Source organism: Pongo abelii, chromosome 14, assembly GCF_028885655.2.
Source record: "Pongo abelii isolate AG06213 chromosome 14, NHGRI_mPonAbe1-v2.0_pri, whole genome shotgun sequence".
NCBI classification, from domain to species: domain Eukaryota; kingdom Metazoa; phylum Chordata; class Mammalia; order Primates; family Hominidae; genus Pongo; species Pongo abelii.
Window position 1 is genome coordinate 53530577 of NC_071999.2, and position 24095 is coordinate 53554671.

The 24095-nt window shown below is 43.9% G+C and overlaps 2 long non-coding RNA genes across 2 annotated transcripts; both read right to left on the reverse strand.

Moving 5' to 3' along the window:
- On the reverse strand, positions 1-23172 carry LOC100937858 (uncharacterized). Its single transcript, XR_010136698.1, has 4 exons — positions 23060-23172; positions 5522-5792; positions 2717-3250; positions 1-756 (listed from the first exon to the last, which is right to left on the reverse strand). It is a non-coding gene; the product is annotated as an uncharacterized LOC100937858 (long non-coding RNA).
- Positions 9401-13543, reverse strand: LOC134759851 (uncharacterized). The gene is made up of 3 exons (XR_010136699.1): positions 13483-13543; positions 10440-10515; positions 9401-10286 (listed from the first exon to the last, which is right to left on the reverse strand). It is a non-coding gene; the product is annotated as an uncharacterized LOC134759851 (long non-coding RNA).
- Positions 23173-24095: the final 923 nt, after the last annotated feature.

The following is a 24095-nucleotide window of genomic DNA, read 5'->3' on the forward strand; positions in this document are numbered from 1 at the left end:
CACTTTCCAAAATCCTGTGTATTTCACATATGTCTAAAGTTTTGAGGACAACCCAACCTATACAGCTTTCTCCAAGAATTGTAGAGGAGAGGGAACAGAGCAGACAGGGGGTGACTGCCTCGTGATCTTGTACAGTCCACTGCTTACTGTTTGAAGTCTTGAGACTAGGAGACTTATATTTCTGCTACCAGATAATTAAGATACAGCACCTTAATTATTCTTCTATCATCATGCATATCAATGGTGTGCCGTGTAAAATTTTCTGAACTTAGCATTTTCACTGCTTCCAAAGGGCTGCACTATTTCATAAAAAGAAAACTGTGTTTCATAACAAAACGTTGCATAATTAAAGTGACTGTAACAATGACAAAAATGTGAATTTCCTCCTTCTCTTTCCTTTCTTTGAAGTCAAAGGGGGAACCAAAATGGAATGTAAACGGAAGCTTTTTTGTCTTCCTTCTACCAAGCTTTGTTTGAGATTCCAAATTCAATACACAGCTAGCACTGAGGAGGGTGTAGCAAATTTTCCAGCGGCTGCAGCCAGGATTAACTGTACTGCCTTCTTCCTTTGCCAAATCCATTCGTAAAACAAAACTGAAACAGGTCCTGAAGCTTTGTCATCTTTGAAATTGGGGCCCAACACACGGTGCAGAAAGTGCTGGACTTCAGAAAATCTGGGTTTGGGGCCATTTTTTCTGCTTTAGTGCCAAGTGGCCTTGGGCAAAGCATTGGTTCTCTTTGAGGCTGTTTCCTTCCCTGTAAAGCAAAAATAAAAGTCACGTTCTTGCTTACCTCATAAGGGTGTTTGCAGCTCAAATTAAATGTGATAATGTCAAAGAGCTTTGCAAACTCTAAAGAACTATAAATATAAGGTGTTATTAGAAGCTGTTGAAAGTAAATAATGGGGCAGCTTAATTCAAGTAATTTCAAATGCCTCAGGGTAAAAAGAGCTGTGTGAGAGTGTTAGACATTTGCACTGCCCTGTGGTAGTAAGAGAAGAGAGGGTGGGCTGAGGTGGGGAAGGTAGCATGACTCCTCTTCCCCAGTAAAGGTGGGCTGGGGTTGGGGAGAGAGATATTGAAGTTGGGGAAGGCAGGAGATGTCACAGCAGTTTGTAGAATGCAATTATGATGATGAAATGGGATTTAGCTAACAGGAGAGAGAAAGATGGTAGGAACAGCCAAATGTCCTTCAGAAATAGCAGAAGTAGGGCAAAAGATGTGGCTCAGAAATAGCAATAAATACATAAATAAATAAATCAGAAATGAAGGCCGATAAAGTTCGGAGGAGGAGGCTACACGTATAGGGAGAGCCTGAGGGGAGAGGAGTTTCCAGGGTTAGCGACAAAGGAGCCTGAAATGAGGATCCCAGGGTGTCAGCAGTTGATGTCCTGAGCCAGCAGCCTCCAGACACTCGTTCGCATTTATGAGTGCCTACTGTGTGCCAGGCACTAGAAAGAAGACTCTGTTTTCAAACAAAATCTTACAAGAACCCCAATATGTAAAATAGAAAAATTTGACACTGCTCTATTGAAGCAAGGCCTGGGGGACTCAGGGACATTCAGCTTTCCTCTGGATCCCATTGGTAGCTCACAAAACATCTCTGCAGGGAGTGAGGCCTCTACTGAGAGACAGAGATAGTATCACTCATCTATGTTAACTCCAGCGCCTAGCACATGATAAGCATTCAGTATTTCCTGCATGAATGAGTACATGTATGCATGAATGAATGCACAAAATAGACTGGGTGGTCTGTAAGAAAGAATTCAGATAAATGGGTGCAGTGGATTCCATAACTGCATAGTGAGGCTGTACTTAGCAACCATGAATAGTTAATACATAAAGGTTTCTCAATCTTCAGACATGGAATGGTGGGTGGGTCGCTGTGACTGGCTTGCCAGAGGCCAAGGGAGACACATCTGTGTGTGTCCAGCCACAGCAGCCAAAGTTAGAGAGCGTAAGACAAGACAGAACAAGAGAAAGCTTCTAGTGACAATGTCTTGCTCGCTTCATTGCAAAAACAAAGCTAGTCCAGTGCTCTGCTCCCGCGTGGTGGGGCAGGCTGTCTTCAGCATCACAGAACACAAGAAAAACAGCTGACATTTATCGTGTGCTACTTGCCAGGCACAGAAGCAGTCCTTTTATGTGTGGTGGGTAGAATAATGGCCCCCTAGAGACCTCTATACCCCAATCCCTGTAGCCTATAAATATTCTATGTTACAAGGCAATGGAGAAACTAAGATTGCTAACCTGCTGACTGTAAGGTGGGAAGAGTGTCCTGGATTATCCAGGTGGGCCCCATGTCTTCACAGCATCTTTGCAGGTAACAGTGGCAGGCAGGCGAGTCACAGAAGGAGCTGAAAGGACAGGAGCACATGTTGGAGTGATGTGATGTGATGTGATTTGAGGACTTGACTGGTCACTGCTGTTTTTGAGATGGAAGAGGGCCATAGGCCAAAGCAACGCAGGCACCCTCTAGGAGCTAGAAAAGCAAGGAAATAGATTCTCCCCTAGAGCCTCCTGGCTCTGCTGATACCTTGATCTTAGCCCAGCAAAACCCAGTTCAGACTTCTGACCTCCAGAACTGGAAGATTAAAAAATTTATGTTGTTTTTAGCTACTACATTTATGGTAATTTTTTTTACAGCAGCCATAGGAAATGAATACAGATGTTCTCACTCCACTTTCATGTGACAGCCCTAACAGTTGGGTACTTACTGTTGGTGTTTTGCAGATGAGTAGAATGAGGCATAGAGAGTTTGGATCACTTGACCTAGTGGTGCAACAGGCGGCCTGACTCCACAGCCTGTTCTATTTATCACACTGTCCCCTGGAGTGGCTTTACTTCCTCCTCCCCACAAATGAGAAAATGAGGCCCGAGAGATGTGTTCTGACCTGTCCCAGGTCACATGCAAGTTTGAGGAGACAAAGCTCAAACTATGCCCCAGGAGAATGATATAGACCAGTGCTTCACATACCTAAAGTCTCATCAGAATGCAGGTTCCAATTTAGCAGGTCTGTCTGAGCTGGGCTCTAGGACCCTGTGTTTGTAAACAGCTCACAAGTGAGGTCCAGCCTCTGGGTCTGGAGCGGCTGTAGAAGCAGCTCCTGTTCTCTGCTTCGGGGATCTGAGAATGTAGCGTCATTAGAAGAGGCTTGGGCTTCTAGTGGGATGAAGATGACAGGGCACTGGGAGGGAGAGAGGATGCTTGGAGACAGGGAGACACAGCCACCGACGGCCACGCGACAGTCCTGTGTGGAATGAAATTTAGGGTTTCACAGGGAAAGGTCAGGGCTAACCAGAAGGATATAACTTTTTGTGCTGCCCAAGAGAAAGATGTCACTCATAAGTGATGATTATTTTTATCATTTAAAAAGTCATCAAAAACACTCACATGTAATTCCAGCGCTTTGGGAGGCCAAGGCAGCAGGATCGCTTGAGCTCAGAAGTACAAGACCAGCCTGGGCAACATAGTGATACCTCATCTCTATTAAAAATTTAAAAAATTAGCTGGGCATGCGGGTGCATGCCTATAATCCCACCTACTCTAGAGGCTGAGGCAGGAGGATCATCTGAGCCTGGGGAGATGGAGGCTGCAGTGAGCTATGATTGTGCTACTGCACTCCAGCCTGAGTGACAGAGTGAGACCATAATTCAGAAAAAAAAAAAAAAAGAAAAGAAAAGAAAAGTTATCCGAAGCTTGAAGCTTGAAGGCATGGGTCGGGCATGGTGAATAGCACAGACAGGTGGAGGACATTCTTTCTGCCACAGAGCCTAAAATATCTATACAAGATTGTGGGAGAAAACCCAACAGCCTTCATTTCCTGCCATGTGTTTCATGTAATTCTTTTATTTTATTTTTTATTTTTGAGAGAGAAAGAGATAGTGTGCTAGTTCTTCGAGAAATGTCTCTAAAGTTTTGGCAGAATCAAAAGGCTAGTACCCCAAGCCCCTTCCTCTCCTGAGGCCCCACACCGCCCACTCCACAGACAGCAAACAGCCCCAGGAGGGTTGCTACTCTGTAATTGCGGTCATGGACCCCTGAGTCTTCATTTTAAAAGAATCCATGTCCTCCTCTGTTTGTGTGTGGGGTGCTGGGAGAGTCTCTAACCTACTTCACTGCAACTGAATAATTTCCAGTTGTCTGTGGATACCGCAGCTGCCTGCAGACTAGGAATATTCTGGTTTCATTTTGAAACAACTCCTAGGCATGCAAGCAAGAAGTATCAAATTTCCTCTCAAACATGTGAACTCAGAGAGGAAGCCAATGTTTGGCTGACTGGTTCCTAGGAGTACAGAGTGAAAACATTGCTTGTATTTATTTAAAATGGCTAAAAAATGAGAACTTTTTAAAAAAAAGTCATCATACGTGGCACAATTCTTTTAAATCCAACAGCAGTTTTTATAGGGAATAATATGCAGATGGATAAATAAGTAGACAAATACTCTTTTTCATTATTTCATTAGGTCAATATGGAAAATGCTCAATAGGCCTTTTGAACATTTTAAAGGACTCCAAAGATGTTGGAGAAAATAGAACATTCATTCTTACTTTTTTAGATAGATAATAATGTAGATGCATAGAGAAATATCCAGAAGGATATTCAACAAAATGTTAACAGTATTTGTCTCTGGATGACAGAATTTAGAGGAGGTTTTTTTTTTTTTGTACTTCTCTCTCTCTCTCTCTTTTTTTTTTTTTTTTTTTTTTTTTTTTTTTTTTTTTTTTGTGAGACAGAGTCTTCTCTGTCACCCAGGCTGGGAGTACAGTGGCGTGATCTTGGCTCACTGCAACGTCTGCCTCCTGGGTTCAAGCAATTCTCCCTGCTTCAGCCTCCCAAATAGCTGGGATTACAGGTGCCCGCCACCACACACAGCTAATTTTTGTATTTTTAGTAGAGACAGGGTTTCACCATGTTGGCCAGGCTGGTCTTGAACTCCTGACCTCAGGTGATCTGCCCACCTTGGCTTCCCAAAGTACTGGGATTACAGATGTGGTCATCTGGCCTATATTTCTTTTTTTTTTTTTTTTTAATATTTTTTTCCTGTATTCCCAGCACTTCAGGGGGCCGAGGCAGGAGGATTGCTTGAGCCCAGGAATTGGAGGCTAGCCTGGGCAACATGGCAGAGCCCTGTCTCTACAAAAAGAATACAAAAATTTGCCAGGCATGGTGGCATGTGCCTGTAGTCTCAGCCACTCGGGAGGCTGAGGTGGGAAGATCACTTGAGCCTGGGAGGTCAAGGCTGCAGTGAGCTGTGATCGTGGCACTTCACTCCAGCCTGGGTGATAGAGTGAGACCCTGGGTCAAAGAAAAAAAAAGTGTGTGTGTATTATATTATATATACATATTTCAGTAGCTTTTGGGGTACAAGTGGTTTTTGGTTATATGGATGAATTATATAGGTGTGAATTCTGAGATTTAGTGCACCCCGTGCTTGGCACAATTGACCTTCCATGCTCCTTAATGTAGAGTTTGCAAAATGGAGCTTTAAGGTACTTCTAAAATAAGTTTTCTACTAACCATCCCAGCTTAGGGGTTCACCACTAAGGGTAGCGGTAATTCTTCAGGAAAATAATGAAATATGTTGATCAGTTGCCTGGCTCAGTCAGCAAACATTGAGGTGCCTATAAAGTCCAAGGAAGGTGTTTTGCTGGATTCTGAAGAAAAGCCTCTCTTTGCTTCCAGTCAGGGCCTAGGTGCGCAGTGTGACAGTTCTGCATGCTGAGCACTTAGGTGAAGAGGACTCTGGCCATCAGGGGAACTTGAGGCTATGGGGTTTTCAGTTATCAATCTAGAGTAGCGAAAAAACAAGCTTGAGGGTCACACGACCCTTGTTATCTGTGTCTTCTTGTTCAGGCCCAACACTTCCTGCTATTCTTCTCCACTATGGTCTTGTGTCATCATCTGCAAAATATGAATAAAAATACTTCCTCCCAGGAGTATTGTGAGGATTAAAGGAGACAATATGAATGGCACAAAGTAGGCCTCTAAAAATATTTCTTCCTCCAAGAGCCTGAAGCAAACAGGGGATTTTCAAGAATAATTTCTGTTTGGCTATGGGATATGTTATGTTACCTTTCTGCCTTAAACTGATCCACCAGTTGATTTATATTTTACTTCATCTACCAGTAATATTAATTTCTATTTCTTTTGAACATACAACTGATGATGGGAGAGGCAGATCCAAAGTGCCCTTTGTGGTAGTCTGTTGTGGTTACAATTCACAGAATGCTTACATACATGCACATAAAGAAGAAATGGCTGTGTTTAGAAAAAATGGTCATACGTAAATAAGTTGATTATTTTGGTGATGGGAAACTAAGATTCAATGTCAGAAGAGACCTTTGGTGACTACTAGTAGCTTTTGAGGATCAGAAAAGTTAGATGGCTTTTCCTTTCTTTCTTGCCCTCTCCCATCACACACACATACACACTCACACCACATCCTTTGCCAGCAGGCAGGGAAAGCACTCCCAGGGTGATACTGATATGAATGTCCCTTCCTTGCCCCCAACTCACCCTGCTGAAGTCACATAACTAAGGTCAGCTTTGGGGAGCCAGATGCCAGTCCTGTCCCTTCACTGTCCTCAAGCTCCTGGGATCCTCAGGGCAGAGGTGTATAATGGTTTCCATCATGGTGGAGGGACTGGCACATTTGCCTGTTTCCTGCCTGAGCACCAACTAGAGGAAATGAAACTTACATGGCAGGGCCCTCACTTGCGCCAGCCCTTCTAAGGCCCTAGAACTAGGTTCTCATGGTCGTATGATTTCTGTAAAATCTGTAAGAAATGTTTGAACCACCATCAGTTAAGACCCTGTTCTCTTCCACCCATTTCTGATGTCCCCCCATCATTCTTCCTCATTTGTCAGTGGCATCGTATGTCCGTGCATTTCTAGGGAGTTGCGTGGGAGATTCATTTAGTTTGGGTTTAGTGGGATGTGTGTATGTGTGTTGTAGCCTCTTCCAGATAGAGTTAAGCTGTTGCTGGGAATACTCCTATTGCTCACTGTGCTGACTCCGTGAGTGGGAGCTGTGACAGGAAGGTGAAGGAGACAGAGGCCATGTCATGACATCACCATGTCCTTAAGTATAAGGAGAGTGGAGGATAAACAAGGTTTGAAATGTTTGGAGCTGGAAGATAGTCTATGGAGCATTCTTGCAATTGTCAGTAAGTAGAAAATTCAGTTGTCAAAGAAGACTAGTCAAAATACAAGTTCTTTCCTGTCAGGAATATACTGGAAAATGCAGCACAGATGACTTTAATATACCATATGTATTTTTCTTTCCTGTATTGATGAGAATCGCATGCCACAACATCTATCTCTGAGTTTATATGCAAGTCTGGAGCAGTATTACAAAAGCAAGGTGTCTCTAGCAGTTTATGAATGAAAAAAGCAAAAGCTTGATAGACCTTACGGTCGTATGATTTCTGTAAAATCTGTAAGAAATATTTGAACCACCATCAATTAAGACCCTGTTCTCTTCCACCCATTTCTGATTCCCCCCATCATTCTTCCTCATTCGTCAGTGGCATTGTATGTCAGTGCATTTCTAGGGAGTTGCGTGGGAGATTCATTTAGTTTGGGTTTAACGGGATGTGTATATGTGTGTTGTAGCCTCTTCCAGGTAGAGTTAAGCTATTGCTGGGAATACTCCTATTGCTCACTGTGCTGACGGAGGTTGCAGTGAGCCGAGATTGCGCCACTGAACTCCATAAATAAGTCATTTAATCCTCAAACAAGGAAGCAGTTTCTGTCTTTCTTTTTTTTTTTATTCTTTTTTGAGGTGGAGTCTTGCTCTGTCACCCAGGCTGGAGTGCAGTGGGGTGATCTTGGCTCACTGCAACCTCCGTCTCCCGGCTTCAAGCTATTCTCCTGCCTCAGCCTCCTAAGTAGCTGGAACTACAGGCACGTGCCACCACGCCTGGCTAATTTTTTGTATTTTTAGTAGAGACGGGGTTTCACCATGTTAGCCAGGATGGTCTCAATCTCCTGACCTTGTGATCCACCTGCCTTCGCCTCCCAAAGTACTGGGATTACAGGCGTGAGCCACCGTGCCAGGTCGAGATTTTTTTTGGAAAGTTTTCTTAAAAGCGTCTCCTTACCTCTGCTTCTAATACAGCTCTTTTACATGCTGGATTTGAAGTATGGTTGAAAGGTCTAGGCTTGATTGCCAAGAGAAATGCACAGTCAAGTTAGGGTGTACAAAACATAGGTCTCTCAGAAATTATGGCTGGCTGTCAGTTCCTGACAGTGAGGTCTCAAAAAAGGGGAAAGTGAGTTAGTCCTTCTAAAAAGCATAGAGGAGGAGGTTGAAAGGGTTAGAAAGGTCAAGCTTCTTGGAAGCTTTGTGTGGGAATTCCATCACTTTTATCTTCAGAACCCAAGGCAATGATAGCAATGATGATGAAGATGATGTGATGGTGATAATAATGATGATGATGGTACCCTGTACTTACAAAAAGGCTTTCATCTGTAGACTCCAAATGCAACACAACCACTAATTAATTCCAAAGGCAAGGTAGGCAAATATCATTATCTTCAATTTACAGTCCAGGAATTTAACAAGGAAGAAATTAAGCCCTTTACCCAAGGTAATTTCAGAGTGAATATCACAAATGAAGAGTTCCTGCCTCTTCTCTGTCCACATGTCACCTACAGGTAGCTACAGAAGAGCTTTCTTTTATTCCTTCAGAAGTTGTTTTGGAGCCAATTTTTGTGGATGACATTGTGGGACTACAAAAGATGATAACAAAAAGCAGCACATGATTAAATATCAAAATGGAAGGTAAAGGGAAAAAGAATTCTGGACAAAAGAGAGAGCTGTGGAGCTTGAAGGGGGATTCAGAATTTGAATTTCTGGAGAACTATTATGAGAGGCCCTGAGCATCCTTGTACTCGAGCTTGGAATGTTCTTGCTGGTTTTTCCAAGAATGCAAGGGTTTGACTGCTTTTCACTTGGGCCCTTTCTCAGGTTATTTGCTCTGAATAACCTTGAGGGACGAGATAATATCTCCCCCCAACAAAGAGCAGGTTTCCTTACCACCAGCTGTGAAAGAGGTGGATTCCCCAAGCCTAGGTTCTTCTCCTGTAACACAACCTGTTGCATGGCAGCATTTATCTGAGCCCCATGTTGCCCTCTGGGACTTGGAAGCAGGGAAAACAGCTCAAACATAATGCTTATGCTGCTTGGTGACTGTAAGTAATAAGGTCCCTTGTCTCTGACCCAGGAGTCTCATGTTGTCTGACAACATTCATGATACAGTAACAGGCTAACTAATTAGCTTACAAGTAGGATGAAATCAAATCCCACAGCTGGCAGAAACAGCCTGAATAACGTTAGGTGCACCTGCTCTGTGACACTTGTACCCCTCCTGTTATGACACTGAGCACCCTTTATTGTAATTGATTATTTAATTCCTTTATTCCTCACCAGGCTGGAAGCTATGGGAAGAAAGGGCTATTGCATTTCCTTTGCCTAGAAAAGTGCTTGGCATATAGTAGGTTTTTCTCAAATATTTATAGAAGGAGTGAATAAATGGATATAGTCTGTTTAGGAGTACAGAATAAACCTGTTCCCCAGGAGGAAAGAGTTTTAAAAGGTAGGCAGAGTAACTGCCTTCATGTATCCTCGAACATTTCACTCTCTCCTCTGGGGCAGAGCGAGCTCCTTGCTGCACTGACCCCTCCCTTCACAGACTTCACTGAATGCAGGGAGGAGACATAGTAAAATGATGCCACCTCTACCACACAACGATCTGGGGGGCTGCAGCATCTCTGCCTCACCATGATGTGATGGAGTTTCCCTGCCCCAACCTGCTTGTTTGAGAGTATGGTCCTGGTGTGAATGTTCGCTCAATTTCTACATCTCATGGGCATTGGTGGAAAGGAAATCAAGGCCATGCCAGCGGAGGTCACCTTTGGTTTCCTGAGGTCCACAGGTGTGGATGAGAAACATCTGGCCAGGAAACCAGCCTGCCAGAATCCCCAGAGTGAAGACACTCAAGCAGAAGACAGGATGGCTCCTCAGCGTTACTCTGGCCAGTGATCAAATTCTCAGGGTTTGTGGAGCAATTATTTGCTTCATACACATGCTGGGCCACGTTCTTCAGAATGAGGCAGGTCACATCTCCGAATTCTTAACCCTTTTGGAATCCAGGCGCTCACCACTACTGGTGGGAATAACACATCTTCCTCTGAAGGAAGGAACCAGTTGTTCTTAGTGGGAGAAGAGAGCCTTGGGACTGATTTGACTTTTCTCCCAGAGAGCAGGTTCTCCATTTGCCTATTAGGAAAGAGAGGTGGACACAGGTCAAAGATATCACGTCCTCTCCTCTCACCTTTCCTTCTCCCTTCCCTTCCTCCTTCTAAGACACAAACAGAAATAGTATATTAGCTATGACCATGAATATTGTATTTACTAGTGATTTTTACTTACAAGACTGATCCAAGAGGATGTAATATCCTTTTATTTCTTTCAAAGCTCTTCATGGGAGTTAACCTAAAGGAAGAAGCTGAGGCACAAAATACAATTTTAAGGAGTTAACTTGAGTCACAGTGAGGACAGGGGCCCAGGAAAAACTTCCAAGTTGTCTTGGGAAGTGCTCCCTTATGTATTTGTTACAGGCAGGGTCTTTTTTTTTTTTTTTTTTTTTTTTTTTTTGGTTTGTTTTTTGAGACAGGGTCTCACGCCATCACCTAGGCTGGAGTGCAGTGGCACAATCATGGCTCACTGCAGCCTTGGCCTGCCGGCCTCAAGCAACCCTCCCATCTCAGCCTCCCAAGTACCTGGGATTACAGGTACATGCTACCATGCCTGGCTAATTTTTAAATTTTTCGTAGAGACAAGGTCTCCCTATATTGCCCAGGCTGGTCTCAAACTTCTAGGCTCAAGTGACCCTCTTGCCTCAGTCTCTCAAAATACTGGAATTACAGGCATGAGACCTGACACCCGACCACAGCAGGTTTCTAAAGGCAAAAGGGAACAAGGAATACGCTGATACAAAGTTGTTTAGCAGGAATTCTCACTGGCTTACAGAAGTAATATTGATTCGTGATTGGCTATACCTTGTTGAGCTATAGGGTAAGAGCTATGGTATCTAGCATATGGCATTGTTAGGTTAATGTATGGCCACTTGGTGTCAGTCAGTCTTGAGCCCACATATCAAGTGGCTTCAAGAGGTGATTACTTAGCTCAAGGCGGGGAGTGAGACATAATTGCTGTCACATTTCAATGCCTCTTTGGGCCTGATAATTTAAAATGGCTCACATTCTTCGGATAAAGTTTCTTTTCTTTCTCAATGAGATTTTGTTTTTTTTTGTTTTTAACTCAACAAATGTGTATTGAGCCTGTCCAGGGCCAGTCTGGGCCAGTCCAGAGAGTGAGAATAGCAGAGTCGGTGAGTTAAGAACACAGGTTTCTAGTTCGACAGACCTTGACTCAGTCCCATCCTCTTATTAGCGGTGGGACCTTTGCAGCTCCATGGGAGGATACTGGGTGGAAGCCACTGTATTCCTCCCCTGCCTGTCTCCAGGCTTAGCAGCAGCCAGAGAGCCTGTTCTCTGGAAACGCTGCCTGCCACACTTGTTCCTGATGCTGGGATCCCTTTACAGGAAGCATAACCCTTTATTTTAGTTCAAATTAAACAAATACTCAAATGCCCTGGTGGAAGCAGTTAACACCCACAAGTTAAAACTTGCCTGCAGACAATTTCTGCAGTCAGAAATAACTTGCAGACACTTAGCTGGGGGTAGGAGCTGAACACCACAGGGAGGAGACACGAAGTTGGAAAAGAGGAATTGAGAGCCTCAGTCAAAATTCATTACTTCATGCTTTTTCTTTCAACCTGATCTCCCTTCCCTTTCTTATTTTTGAGAGAAAGTTTCAATTCCTGTTACAGCTGAATTCACCGGGAAGTATAGGTAATTTGTCTCCATACTTAACCTGCGCTTTAAGTGTAAAATTTTGGCCATTTATTTAAGGCCTGGCAAGAATTTACTAACTATAAGAAAATCATGTGACTTTCTTAGTGAAATGGCATCAGAAGATTTCCAGGGGCCAAAGAGCACCATAACCAGGTGTAGCTGGAGTCAGGCCATTTTGTGTCAGCCGGTGCCAAAGTCCTTCCAGGTGGTGGCTGCTCTTTCTAAGGATTGTTTGAACTTGGAGCAATCTGATCAAGGCGGGTTTTAGAGTTTCAGGAATGCTGGTGAGCCATGTCTTGCATGTTTAACCCAAAGCTTCCCTGGAGTTGGAGACTGCACTACTTTTCATCCATCATACACTTTTTGGGCACTCGCTTCTTGGTGCTGGGCACCGTGTTAGACTCCGGAAAGGAAGATAATTGTTTAGAAAAGGAAAAAAAATGCTGTTTCTGCCCTGGAAAAATGTGCCTGACACAGAGGCCTTTTGTATTTCTGTTCTGGTCAAATAGCAACTCTCTCCTCGAGGCCATAAATGCTGAAGCTTAGACCTAGTATTTGATAGCACAACAGGGTGACTATAGTCAATAATAATTTAATTGTACATTTAAAAATAACTAAAAGAGTATAGTTGGATGGTTTGTAACACAAAAGATAAATGCTTGAGGGGATGGATACCCTACTTTCCATGATGTGATTATTATGCATTGCATGCCTGTACCCAAATATCTCATGTACTCCACAAATATACAGACCTACTATGTGCCCATAAAAATTAAAAATTAAGAATTAAAAAAAAAATGCCACAAGACAGGAGAGGTAAGTTAGCCTAAAAAGAGCTTGTTAAAAAAAAAAAAATCCTGGGGGAGGGGGGAGGGATAGCACTGGGAGATATACCTAATGCTAGATGACAAGTTAGTGGGTGCAGTGCACCAGCATGGCACATGTATTCATATGTAACTAACCTGCACATTGCGCACATGTACCCTAAAACCTAAAGTATAATAATAAATAAAATAAAATAAAATAAAATCTAAACAGTGCTTACCTGGAAAAAAAAAAAAAATCCTTTCTTTACAGTCGAATAATATTTTAGCAATGCTGCCCTCTGCAGAGCAAAACTAGGATTGCAACTCTAGGTGGTTAAATGAACTTCCCAACACTGGTTAATTTGAAGAGAACTGGAAGATTCAATGGTCTTCCAGATTTTTCTCACATCCCCCCCTAAAATAATTGTGAATAATCATGTGCCTCCTTGCATGTTTTTAAGTTGACATCTAAATTTGCCTTATCACGTTAATAGTTGCAAAGGATGTTCTTTCCCACATATTTTCTGAGCTTTAAATAGTTGCAGATTGAGTGTATCCAGTTTAGTTTATGAAAAACACCGTCTGTATCACCTGGTGGGCAAAGCCAGCCCTCATTGTCAAACCAATCAGCTAACTTTGAATTGCTTTCTGACAGAAAAATAGTTTACATGACTGTATTAATCTCGCTGCTGATAAAGACTTATCCGAGACTGGGTAATTTATAAAGAAAAGGAGGTTTAATGGACTCACACTTCCATGTGGCTGGAGAGGCCTCATAATCATGGTGGAAGATGAAGGAAGAGCAATGGGATGTCTTACATGGCAGCAGGAAAGAGAGAAAGAGAGCCAAGCGAAAGGGGAAACCCCGTATAAAACCATCAAATTTTGTGAGACTTATTCATTACCATGAGAACAGTATGTGGGAAACCGCCCCCATGACTCAATGATCTCCCACTGGCACCCTCCCACAACGTGTGGGAATTATGGAAGCTACAATTCAAGATGAGATTTGGGTGGAGACACAGCCAAACCATATCATTGACTGACTTCAATTCAACAGAACTGTGCTTTGGAAGACATCATTGCACTGCTGACTTCTAACACTGAGGCAGGTGACTAGATAGAGCTGGCACAGGTGACCCAGGCATTGCCTCTTTAGGGGTGTCTTCTGAGAAAACAAAAGGAGTTTTACTTTCATGGGACTCTCCTGTCTTAGCTCTAAATTTTCTTATCATCCCATTGTTTGGTGCAAGTTCTTTTTTCTTTTTTTTTTGAGATGGAGTTTCGCTTTTGTTGCCCAGGCTGGAGTGCTATGATGTGATGTTGGCTCACCGCAACCTCTGCCTCCCAGGTTCAAGTGATTCTCCTGCCTCAGCCTCCTGAGTAGCTGGGATTACGGGCATGTGCCACCACGCCTGGCTAATTTTGTATTTTTAGTAGAGACTGGGTTTCTCCATGTTGGTCAGGCTGGTCTCGAACTCCCGACCTCAGGTGATCTGCCCGCCTCAGCCTCCCAAAGTGCTGGGATTACCAGGACAGTGTATTATAAGTTTCAGGATGGTAAAAGGTGTATGTCTTCTCTTGTAAACAGAGAGAAGGGAGATTGTGAAAGGTACAAGAGGCAGGGGAGCAGCCCACTGAGCTACCCCAGGAACTTTCCTGACAATCAGTTTTAAGGAGGACATGCAGAGGTTGAGAATGTGGAACACACATCCCATCTAAGGGGTGACATCCTTCGGTTTGTGGACAGCTGGTCTACTTCGCTGGAGGAGGAACACAGCTCCCCTGGGGCCATGCTCTGGCCACAGACCAGGGTGCAAGATATCATTTATGTTCAGGTAGCTTTTCTTATCTCCCCACTCTTGCTCTGGTCTTTAACAGCTTTCCTTCAGGGGCACATAGAGGGCATGGCTGTGATATGCCTGTGTCATGCTTTTTAAAGAGTAGTCCTCCTGGAAAATAACTTGTCCTTCTCTAGGTCTAGAAGATGACTTTGGCCTCCAGGAGCTGTCTAGCAAAAGCTGAATGCCAGTTTATAGCAGCTGTCTGTTCATACAGACAGGTCAAGAGGTTTCCTGTCTGGTGGGTGGCTGGACAAAGTGCCTAGGGTGGACGAAGATAGTTACACCATAGGGCCTGGGTGAGAGGGAGACACTAAGATGATTCACTGTCTGCTGAGGAGCACCTTGAAAGTCAGACCAGGATATTTCAGGTCCTGCACCACCTGACCACTGCCCGTTGATAGAACCTGCTTCCCCCTTTGCACCATATCTGACTTGCCTTGACTTTCACCTTTGTAAAAATGGGAATCTTTTTAAAGCTATAATACTATTTCCTGATTACTGCTTCCTCTTCACTCCTCTAACATTCTGTACCTTTTTTTTTTTTCTTTTTTTGAAACTGAGTCTCCCTCTGTTGCCCAGGCTGGAGTGCAGTGGCATGATCTCAGCTCATTACAACCTCTGCCTCCTGGGTTCAAGTGATTCTCCTGCCTCAGCCTCCCGAGTAACTTGCATTACAGGCTCATGCCACCACTTCAGCTAATTTTTTGGATTTTTAGTAGAGATGGGGTTTCACCATGTTGGCTAGGCTCGACTTGAACTCCTGACCTCAAGCGATCCACTCACCTTAGCCTCCCAAAGTGCTGGGATTACAGCTGAGAGCCACCGCACCTAGCCAACATGGTGTACTTTTTAAGGGCATGTCTTGTGTTTTGCCTTGTGTTATAATTCTTTAACTACACGTCTCAAGGCCCTTTGAAGAGAGAGAGTCAATTCCACCTCTATACTTCCCAGCTGTCTAGCTCAATATCTGGTACAGGGCAGGCACTCAGAAATTGCTATCCTATTTCCTCAGATCAAAGCAGGCACTTCTCACCACATGTCTAAAGAACAACAGGTTGGGTTCTAAAACCTGATAGCTGCTTCTGGAGCTCCAGCAAAAGGCATCCGTGAGGGTGAGGGAATTGTGATTGTGATCAGGGAATTTGTCATGGATGATGACCAAGTGTGGAAAAACTCAAACTGTTTGTCCTCTGCTCTTATACCCCAACAATTAGCACAGACGACACCTGTGACCACATGTGTGGGATGTCTCCCCACCAGCAAGCAAGCAATCGATCAGTTCTGGAGGGGACACAAGCTGGGTATCCTCTGGTCCAGTTTGATTCCAACCTGTCTACTTGGAGATAATGTCAGATCCCACAGGCTGAGGGCTCAGTCCCCAAGATTGCCCCCACCTCTAACTTCTGATGCCAATTGCAAGCTCCAGGTTATTTTGCCAGTGTTTCTGACCTACTGGCTACAAATTGGGGTTCTCAAAACCCTTTCCTTTGCTTCAATTAGTTTGCTAGAGCAGCTCAGAGAAACACATTTACTGGTTTATGATAAAGGACATTACAAAGGATACAGATGAAGAGACGCATAGGGCAAGATATGGGGGAAGAGCGTGAAGCTTCCATGACCTCCCAGGAGCCTTCAGGAACCTCCATGAGTTTAGCTATCTGGAAGCTCTCATAACACTGTCCTTTTGAGTTTTTATAGAGGCTTTATTATGTGGGCATGATTGATAAAACCACTGGCTATTGGTGATCAACTTAAACTTCGGCCCCTCTCCCCTCCCTGGAGGTAGGGGTTGGGGCTGAAAGTCCCCATCTTCTAGTCCTGCCTTGATCTTTCTGGTGACCAGCCCCCATACTGAAGCTATCTAGGGGCTGCCGGCCACCAGTCAGCTGGTTGGCACACAGAAGGACACATATCACTGAAGATTCCAAGAATTTTTGGAGTTGTATTTCAGGAAATGGGTAGGAAGACCAAAAGTACATTTTATAATATCACAATGGCATACCTTCAGATAGCATTCCGAAGGTGCTGCCTGGTGCTTAAAGGTCAGTAGATCTGAGTTCAGTGATGACCTTGGTGTGCTGGGCATCCAGGGGAAAACAGGAAGCCCAACCTGAGTTCATGGATTTTTTTTTCCCTTTCATAGGAAAGACTGTGCTCAAGATCCAGATTCATTTGTTGATTCCCGTAGCTTTAAAAACATGCCAAGTGCCCACAGGTCTTTGGGAATCCTTCCAAATTTTATCAAAGACACAGATGCATAATAAAATAAACAGAAATTAAACTTTATCCTAACCTCCAAAGTATACAACTCCCAACTAAATGTGTAGCTTTGATTTAAATGATGGGTTATGTACCATCACTTAATGGGGACAGGATAAATGAGAAGTATTTTGGTGCAAAAGTAATTGCAGTTCTTGCCCTTACTTTTAATGGAAAAAAAACTGCAATTACTTTTCCATCAACCTAACAGGACAAGGGATGAAAAAGTTCTACCTAAAGCATATCTAAATTGATAAGGATTAAGTTCATTTGGATAATCATAAATCCGCAAATAAATAGGAGGGTAGTTGGAAGGATTCTGCAGTGTGAGGGTTTTCCAAAGCAAACCAACTGAGCTGGACCAAAGAACTGAGAAAACAGAGACTGCATAAATTGTTTTATTACTCAATGCATAAAGAATTATGCCTCTGGAAAAGTGTGGTTTCATTCTGTACTATAAAGATGAAAGTCTTGGCTATCACATGGGAAGGCAAGTTCTTGAATGGAAATATGTGCTAAGGTAGATGGCCCAACATGATGGTTTCTTGCCTGGGAGCTTCTTGTTCCTAGTGCTGCTGTTAAACCGCTGAGTGACTTTGGCTGAATATCTGTTCCTTTTCTTCTTTTTCCAGAGATAGGGTCTTGCTCTGTTGCCCAGGCTGGAGTGCAGTGGTACAGTCTTGGTTCACTGCAGCCTCTACCTCCTTGGCACAAGCAACTCTCCCAACTCACCATCCTGAGAAGTTGGGACTATAGGCGCTTGCCACCACACAGGATAATTTTTTTTTTTTTTTTTTTTTTTTTTTTTGAGACCAAGTCTCACTCCATCATTCAGGCTGGAGTGCAGTGATGCGATCTTGGCTCACTGCAACCTCCGTCTCCTGGGTTCCAGCAATTCTCGTGCCTTAGCCTTCCAAGTAGCTGGGATTGTAGGTGTGTGCCACCATGCCCAGCTAATTTTTGTAATTTTGAGTAGAGATGGAATTTCACCATGATGGCCAGGCTGGTCTCAAACTCCTGGCCTCAAGTGATCCACCCACGTTGGCCTCCCAAAGTGCTGGGATTACAGGCGTGAGCCACTGCGCCTGGCCAATCTGTTCATTTTTATACTTAAAAATTGAACATGGGCCAATGAGTCCAGATAGGAACACTTTGGATTGCTAATTCATTTTATGAAATAGTTGCCCATTCTTTAGATGCTAAAATTTAGAGAATTCCTCCACTGCCTCTCACTCAACCTGCCATTTTCCACTGACCACTTTCTCTGGGCTCTGCACACCTGGCACTTGAAAAAGCCTCTGGGTATTTGGCAGCCAGCATGTTCTCATGGAGACCAGTTCTACTCTGAGAGAGTTTTCCAATCTGGCTGTAAATTGGGGTTAGCGAGGGCAGCCTCCATCCTGCTAAGAAACAAAGCCAGCCTTTTATAGAGCCAAGAAGCTGACTCTTTACCGCATGTTTTTTTCAACATCCTCTATAAAAAACCCTTTGTGGTGTTCATTGGATGACCTCTCACTGACCTTTCTCTTGTGTTCTAAATGCCATTCTCATGCCAAACTCCATGAGAGTTTTTGTTTTCCATTTTTTTTTCTGCATTATTAGGGTTATCAGACTTAGCAAATAAAAATATAAAATGCTCAGTTAAATTTGAATTTCATATAAATAATGAATAATCTTTAATATATAAGACTTGGGACATACTTGGGTTTAAAAATTATTAATTATTTATCTGAAATTGAAATATGACTGGGTGTCCTGTGTTTCACCTGGCAACTCTATACAGGGATTCAAATGTCCTAATTTTCATACCTTACTGAAATGTTTGTTTCATCTGTTTATCCCTCATCTCAGGAAATACTGCTACACAACCTTGAACTACCTCACACATCGAAAAAGAACTGCACTCTTTCTCTACCAAAAGTGAATTTATCAGTTACACATGCAAGGTACACTTTTCCTTAATGACTGAGGTTTGTCTGTTTTCTCTCCCTTTTTTTTTTTGATGCTTATAACTATTGCCTTTCAGCTTTCACCTTTTTATTTCCACCTCTGTCACCACTTGTCTCACTTCCTTAAATAAAAAAAAAATCCCTTTATTTCAACCATGGAACATGCAGGAAGACCAGCAGTTCTCAAATCCTTTGGTTATATGGGTTAGGGAATCCCATGAGTTCTGAATCTAGTAATAGAACAATCACCTTGTACCTACTCTTTCAGTTACTAAGTAGTGCTTTTATGAATTAAAGATTATACTTAAATTTTGGGTTAAACTTTTGGAGGAAACCCCTTATTTTACTTTTGAAAATTAACGCAGTCATCTGGGGGCGTGAAGGGGAGCACAGCAGCAACAGTGGAAGGCTTCAGTGTTCACTTCTGGAGGCTCCCGTCTTGACTGCTGCCACAACCAAGTTTTCCTCCCAAGTGCTTGCACCCACAGAAAGCCTGCGGCCCCTCCTCGGAGTTGGGCTAACGTCCAGCCTCTGTCTACAGTGGTCTGTGTTGGAGCCTGCTGATGGGCTCCAGGTTATCTGGTCTAACACGAGCTGATGCTATGCTCAGGGAAGCAACAGGGAATGAATGATAAAAAGGAAACAGAGCTGCCAGGATGAGTGATTGTCAAAGGTGGATGCTTTTCTGATTAGCTGCAGGGGAGACACGACAGGAAGGTCTAATCACAGGGGATCATTTGTACCATCAGAGATTAGCATATTTGGGGTGAGGCAGGTAAGCATGTTTTGACTTTTTAGATGAAATGAGGTGCTAATAACTTGGCCACAAGGTTTAGAAACAATCACAGGAAACCAACTAGGAAGTGAAAATTGGTAGATATTTTGAGCACTAACATAAAGGATGGAAGAAGCAGAGATACCCAGAAGTCCTGGAAGCAGGCTAGGCAGGATGAACATTTTAGAAATGCTTAAGAACAGGCTAATCTCAGGCCAGGCACAGTGGCTCACACCGGTAATCCCAGCACTTTGAGGGGCTGAGGTGGGAGGATCTCTTGAGTCCAAAAGTTCAAGACCAGCCTGGACAACATAGTGAGACCCCCCCATCCCTAAAAAACTAAAAAGTGAAAAATTAGCCAGGCATGGTGTTATGTGCCTATAGTCCCAGCTACTTGGGAGGCTAAGGTGGGAGGATTGCTTGAGCCCGGAAGGCTAAGGCTGCAGTGAGCCATAATTGTGCCACTGCACTCACCCTGAGTGACAGAACAAGACTTTTATTAAAAAAAGAGAAAAAAGGCTGGGTGTGGTGGGATTACATCTGTAATCCCAGCAATTTGGGAGGCCAAAGCGGGTGCATCACCTGAGGTCAGGAGTTCGAGACTAGCCTGGCCAACATGGTGAGATCCTGTCTCTACTAAAAATACAAAAAATTAGCCTGGCGCAGTGGTGGACACCTGTAATCCCAGCTACACGGGAGGCTGAGGCAGGCGAATTGCTTGAACCCGGGAGGTGGAGGTTGCAGTGAACTGAGATCATGCCATTGCACTCCAGCCTAGGCAACAAGAGCAAAACTCCATCTCAAAAATAAAATAAAATAAAATTAAGAAAAAGAACAGGATATCTGTCATACAAATTACCCCAGATTGCTGAAACCACCTTTGCAAAAATTATAGCAGTGAGAAAATTATGACAGTCAAAGAGACCTTCTCTAACCAATTCCATCTTGCCTTTAACCTTCAAATTAACCTTGGTCATTCTGGAGCATGGGCCAAGCTAGCTTTTGGATAAATTTAGTTTCTGGTTTAACCTTAAGGCAAGGATTATAATAAGCCTTCCCAAAACTAAACTACTTTTGTAAAACTAACGAAAGGTCACAAGGTTAGGAAGGTTAGGATTATTAGAGGGGCTTGAATTCTGCTAAGATGCAGGCATAGTTAAATGATTACCAGTCATTGTTTTGGAGGTTACAAGATTTGTAATTTCCTCCATTACTCCTGTAAGTAACATCACTATTGTAGAACCTAAAATTGGCCTTTCGAGATGTCTTTTCAGATTTTTGCATTTCTGACAACCAGATGACTCCACCCAGACCCATGGCCCTTACCCAGAAGCTGACTCAGCGCATGAGGACTATTTTCCATGATCCTGTGATTGCATCCCCAACAAATCAGCAGCACCCCTTCCCCAGCTCCCTGCCCACCAAACTATTGTTAAAAAACTGAAGCCTCTGGATTTTCAGCGAGGCTGGTTTTAGTAATAATAAAACTCTGGTCTTTCATTTAGCTAACTCCTTTTTCTCTATTGCAATTCCCCTGTCTTGACAAATCAGCTGTATCTGGGCAGTGGGCAAGATGAGCCCATTGGGCGATTACATTGCTTTGCTTAGACACAAGACAGAAGATGCCCCTGTCAGGATCAAGTCTGAACTACCCACTCTGACATTTGAAGTGCCCATCGTCAGGCCCAAGCCACATCTCCCCAGTCTGTCCCTCAACCTCTCTTACTTGCTGAGGGGTAGTGTCAGTCAGGAGAGGCAGGGACATAGAATCTGACTTTTTGCTGGTGCCTCTTCTGTGACACCAGCCACCTTCTGTAGAACACACCTAGCCAGGCAGCCTGGCCTCTTTGTGTCACTAGACCACTTGTGATGCTTCCCTTCCATCCCTCTAGTTGGAAAGGCCCCTCCTTTCCCGTTCTGTCTACGTAATCCCCACTTCACCCCATCTGGTCCGCTGGCACCCAAGCCTCTATTCTTGTCAGCTCCAGTGAGCAGACGGGTAAGTATGGAGGGGCACTTCCCCAATGAGCTTTGTAGTCATTTAACTTTAATAGGCTCATTGACTGATGCACACAGCAAGTCATTACACTGAGACACTGGGTTGCAGCTGAGAAAGAGGTTTAATCATAGGGTCACCGAAAGAAGAGATGGGAGGGAAACTCAAATTCACCTCCCGGCTAGGTGCAGTGGCTCACGCCTGTAATCCCAGCACTTTGGGAGGCCGAGGTGGGCAGATCATGAGGTTAGGAGATCGAGACCATCCTGGCCGACATGGTGAAACCCCATCTACTAAAAATACAAAAACTAGCTAGGCATGGTGGTGCATGCCGGTAATCTCAGCTACTCAGGAGGCTGAGGCAGGAGAATTGCTTGAACCAAGGAGTCGGAGGTTGCAGTGAGCCGAGATTGCACCACTGCACTCCAGCCTGGCGACAGCAGGAGACTCTGTCTCAAAAAAAAAAAGTATATCCCTGAGGAATTTGGGGTTAGAGTTTTTAAGGGTTTTGGAGGGGGTCAAAGGGTGGAGAGTTTTGATTGGTTGAAAAGTGCAGGGTGTAGTCACAGGACAGGGAGATGAAAGCAGTTGTGCTCTCATGCTCACCCTGTTTCTCTGTGGGGGCTTTCAAACTGGTTGCTGGAATTTAGGGGCTGAAAAACATCTTAAGCAATCCTTAAATAAAAGTCTAATGATTCTAATGTCAGGGATCCTATTTATAGTAACAATGTGGATGCAAATCAATTTTTAAATAGTCTTTTGACCTAACATCAGAAATCCTATCTCTAGGAACAATGGGGATGCAAATAGTAAGGATCTAGTGACTTTTAGCAAAAAGGAATTGGGCCAAAGTGCGGCCTGATTAATGATTAATTATAACTATACTTCTGTCCGGAACCCAGCATGGCATTCTTGTCAACCCTGTGCAGATATTTTTTTCTGCACTTTTTCCCACTAGCATATCATTTAATCTTCCTGGGGTGACCATTGTGGGTAAGTTATACTTTAGACTAGGGATGGTGCATATTATTTCTCTACAGTTGGTTTCTGCTTCCTGCAGTGTTCTGGGTCCTAATCTGGAGAGTGTCCTGTTATGAACTCCTTGTTTGTGTCCCACTCCCCGCCCTGCAAATTCATATATTGAAACCCAGGAGTTAATTAGTTCTTGAGGGTGGAGAGCTAATGATGGGATTTGTCCCCTTACAAGAAGAGACAGGAGAGAGCTTGCTTCCTCTCTCTGCCAGGTGAAGACACAAGAAGGCAGAAGAATGCCCTCACCAAGAACCTGGCCATGCTGGTACCCTGATCTTGGACTTCCAGCTCCAGAACTGAGAAAGAAATGTTTGTTGTTTAACCCACCCAGGCTATGGTATTTTTATCACAGCAGCCAGAGCTAAGACACCCCCACACCCCACCCTACTTGTATTAGCCTGTTCTTAGACTGCTATAAATATACTACTCAAGACTGGGTAATTTATAAAGGAAAGAGGTTTAATTGACTCACAGTTCTGCATGGCTAGGGAGGCCTCAGGAAACTGACAATCATGGCAGAAGGCAAAGGGTAAGCAAGCTTGGACCTTCTCACATGGCAGCAGGAGAGAGTGAGCATGTGTGAAGGAAGCAAAAGGGGAAAAGCCCCTTGTAAAACCATCAGATCTCGTGAGAACTCACTATCGTGAGAACAGCATGGGAAAAACTGCCCCCATGATCCAATCACCTCCCACTGGGCCCTCCCTTGATACTTGGGGATTATGGGGATTACAAATCAAGATGTAAAGATATGGCCAAACCATATTGCCACTGTAGACATTCTCTGCCTTACCTCTTGCCCTCAGCTGGCGAGGTGGCCAGTGTGTGTGGTGATTCTTAGTCTGTGGGGGATGAGGGGCTGCTGAGGAATGAGTAAAGAAAGAAGAAGCAAAGTCAGACTTTAGTGGCAGCTTGACTTGACCCTGGAATTCAGAGAGTACCATTCATTCCTCAGCGGGATGTTGCTTTGGGCAGCTGAATTTTGCGTAGGGACAAATGCCCTTTCCCTCCAGCCTGAGAGTCATGTCCCCTCAGTGCCTGGCCTGTGACACCTGTTTTGGCCTCTCTGTTGCCTCATGTTGGTAAATGTTGTTTCTATGTTTGCCTTTACCTATGAGTGTGTGTGCACATCTGTTTAGGTGACATGTCTGTGAGTCTGATGGCTTTGTCCCGGCCACCTGGCTGAGAGGTCACTATGTCTCCTTGGGCAGCTCCTTAGGGCTGGTGGCCCTCAAACTGCCTAAGACACACCTGAAGGAAAGTCCCTTGGAAAATTTTGTTTGGGAGTGTCAATGAAAAGGCCAAACTCCGTAAAATATTTAAAGAGTTTTACTCCGAGCCAAAAAATGAGCAACCATAGCCTGAGGCATAGTCTCAAAGGTTTTGAAAACATGTGCCCAACGTGGTCAGGCTATAGCTTTGTAGCAGGACGAGCCGTAGACAAAACCTCTCAGACAGCGAGTTGTAGAAGGAAGGGCTTTATTCAGCTGGGAGCATCAGCAAGCTACTGC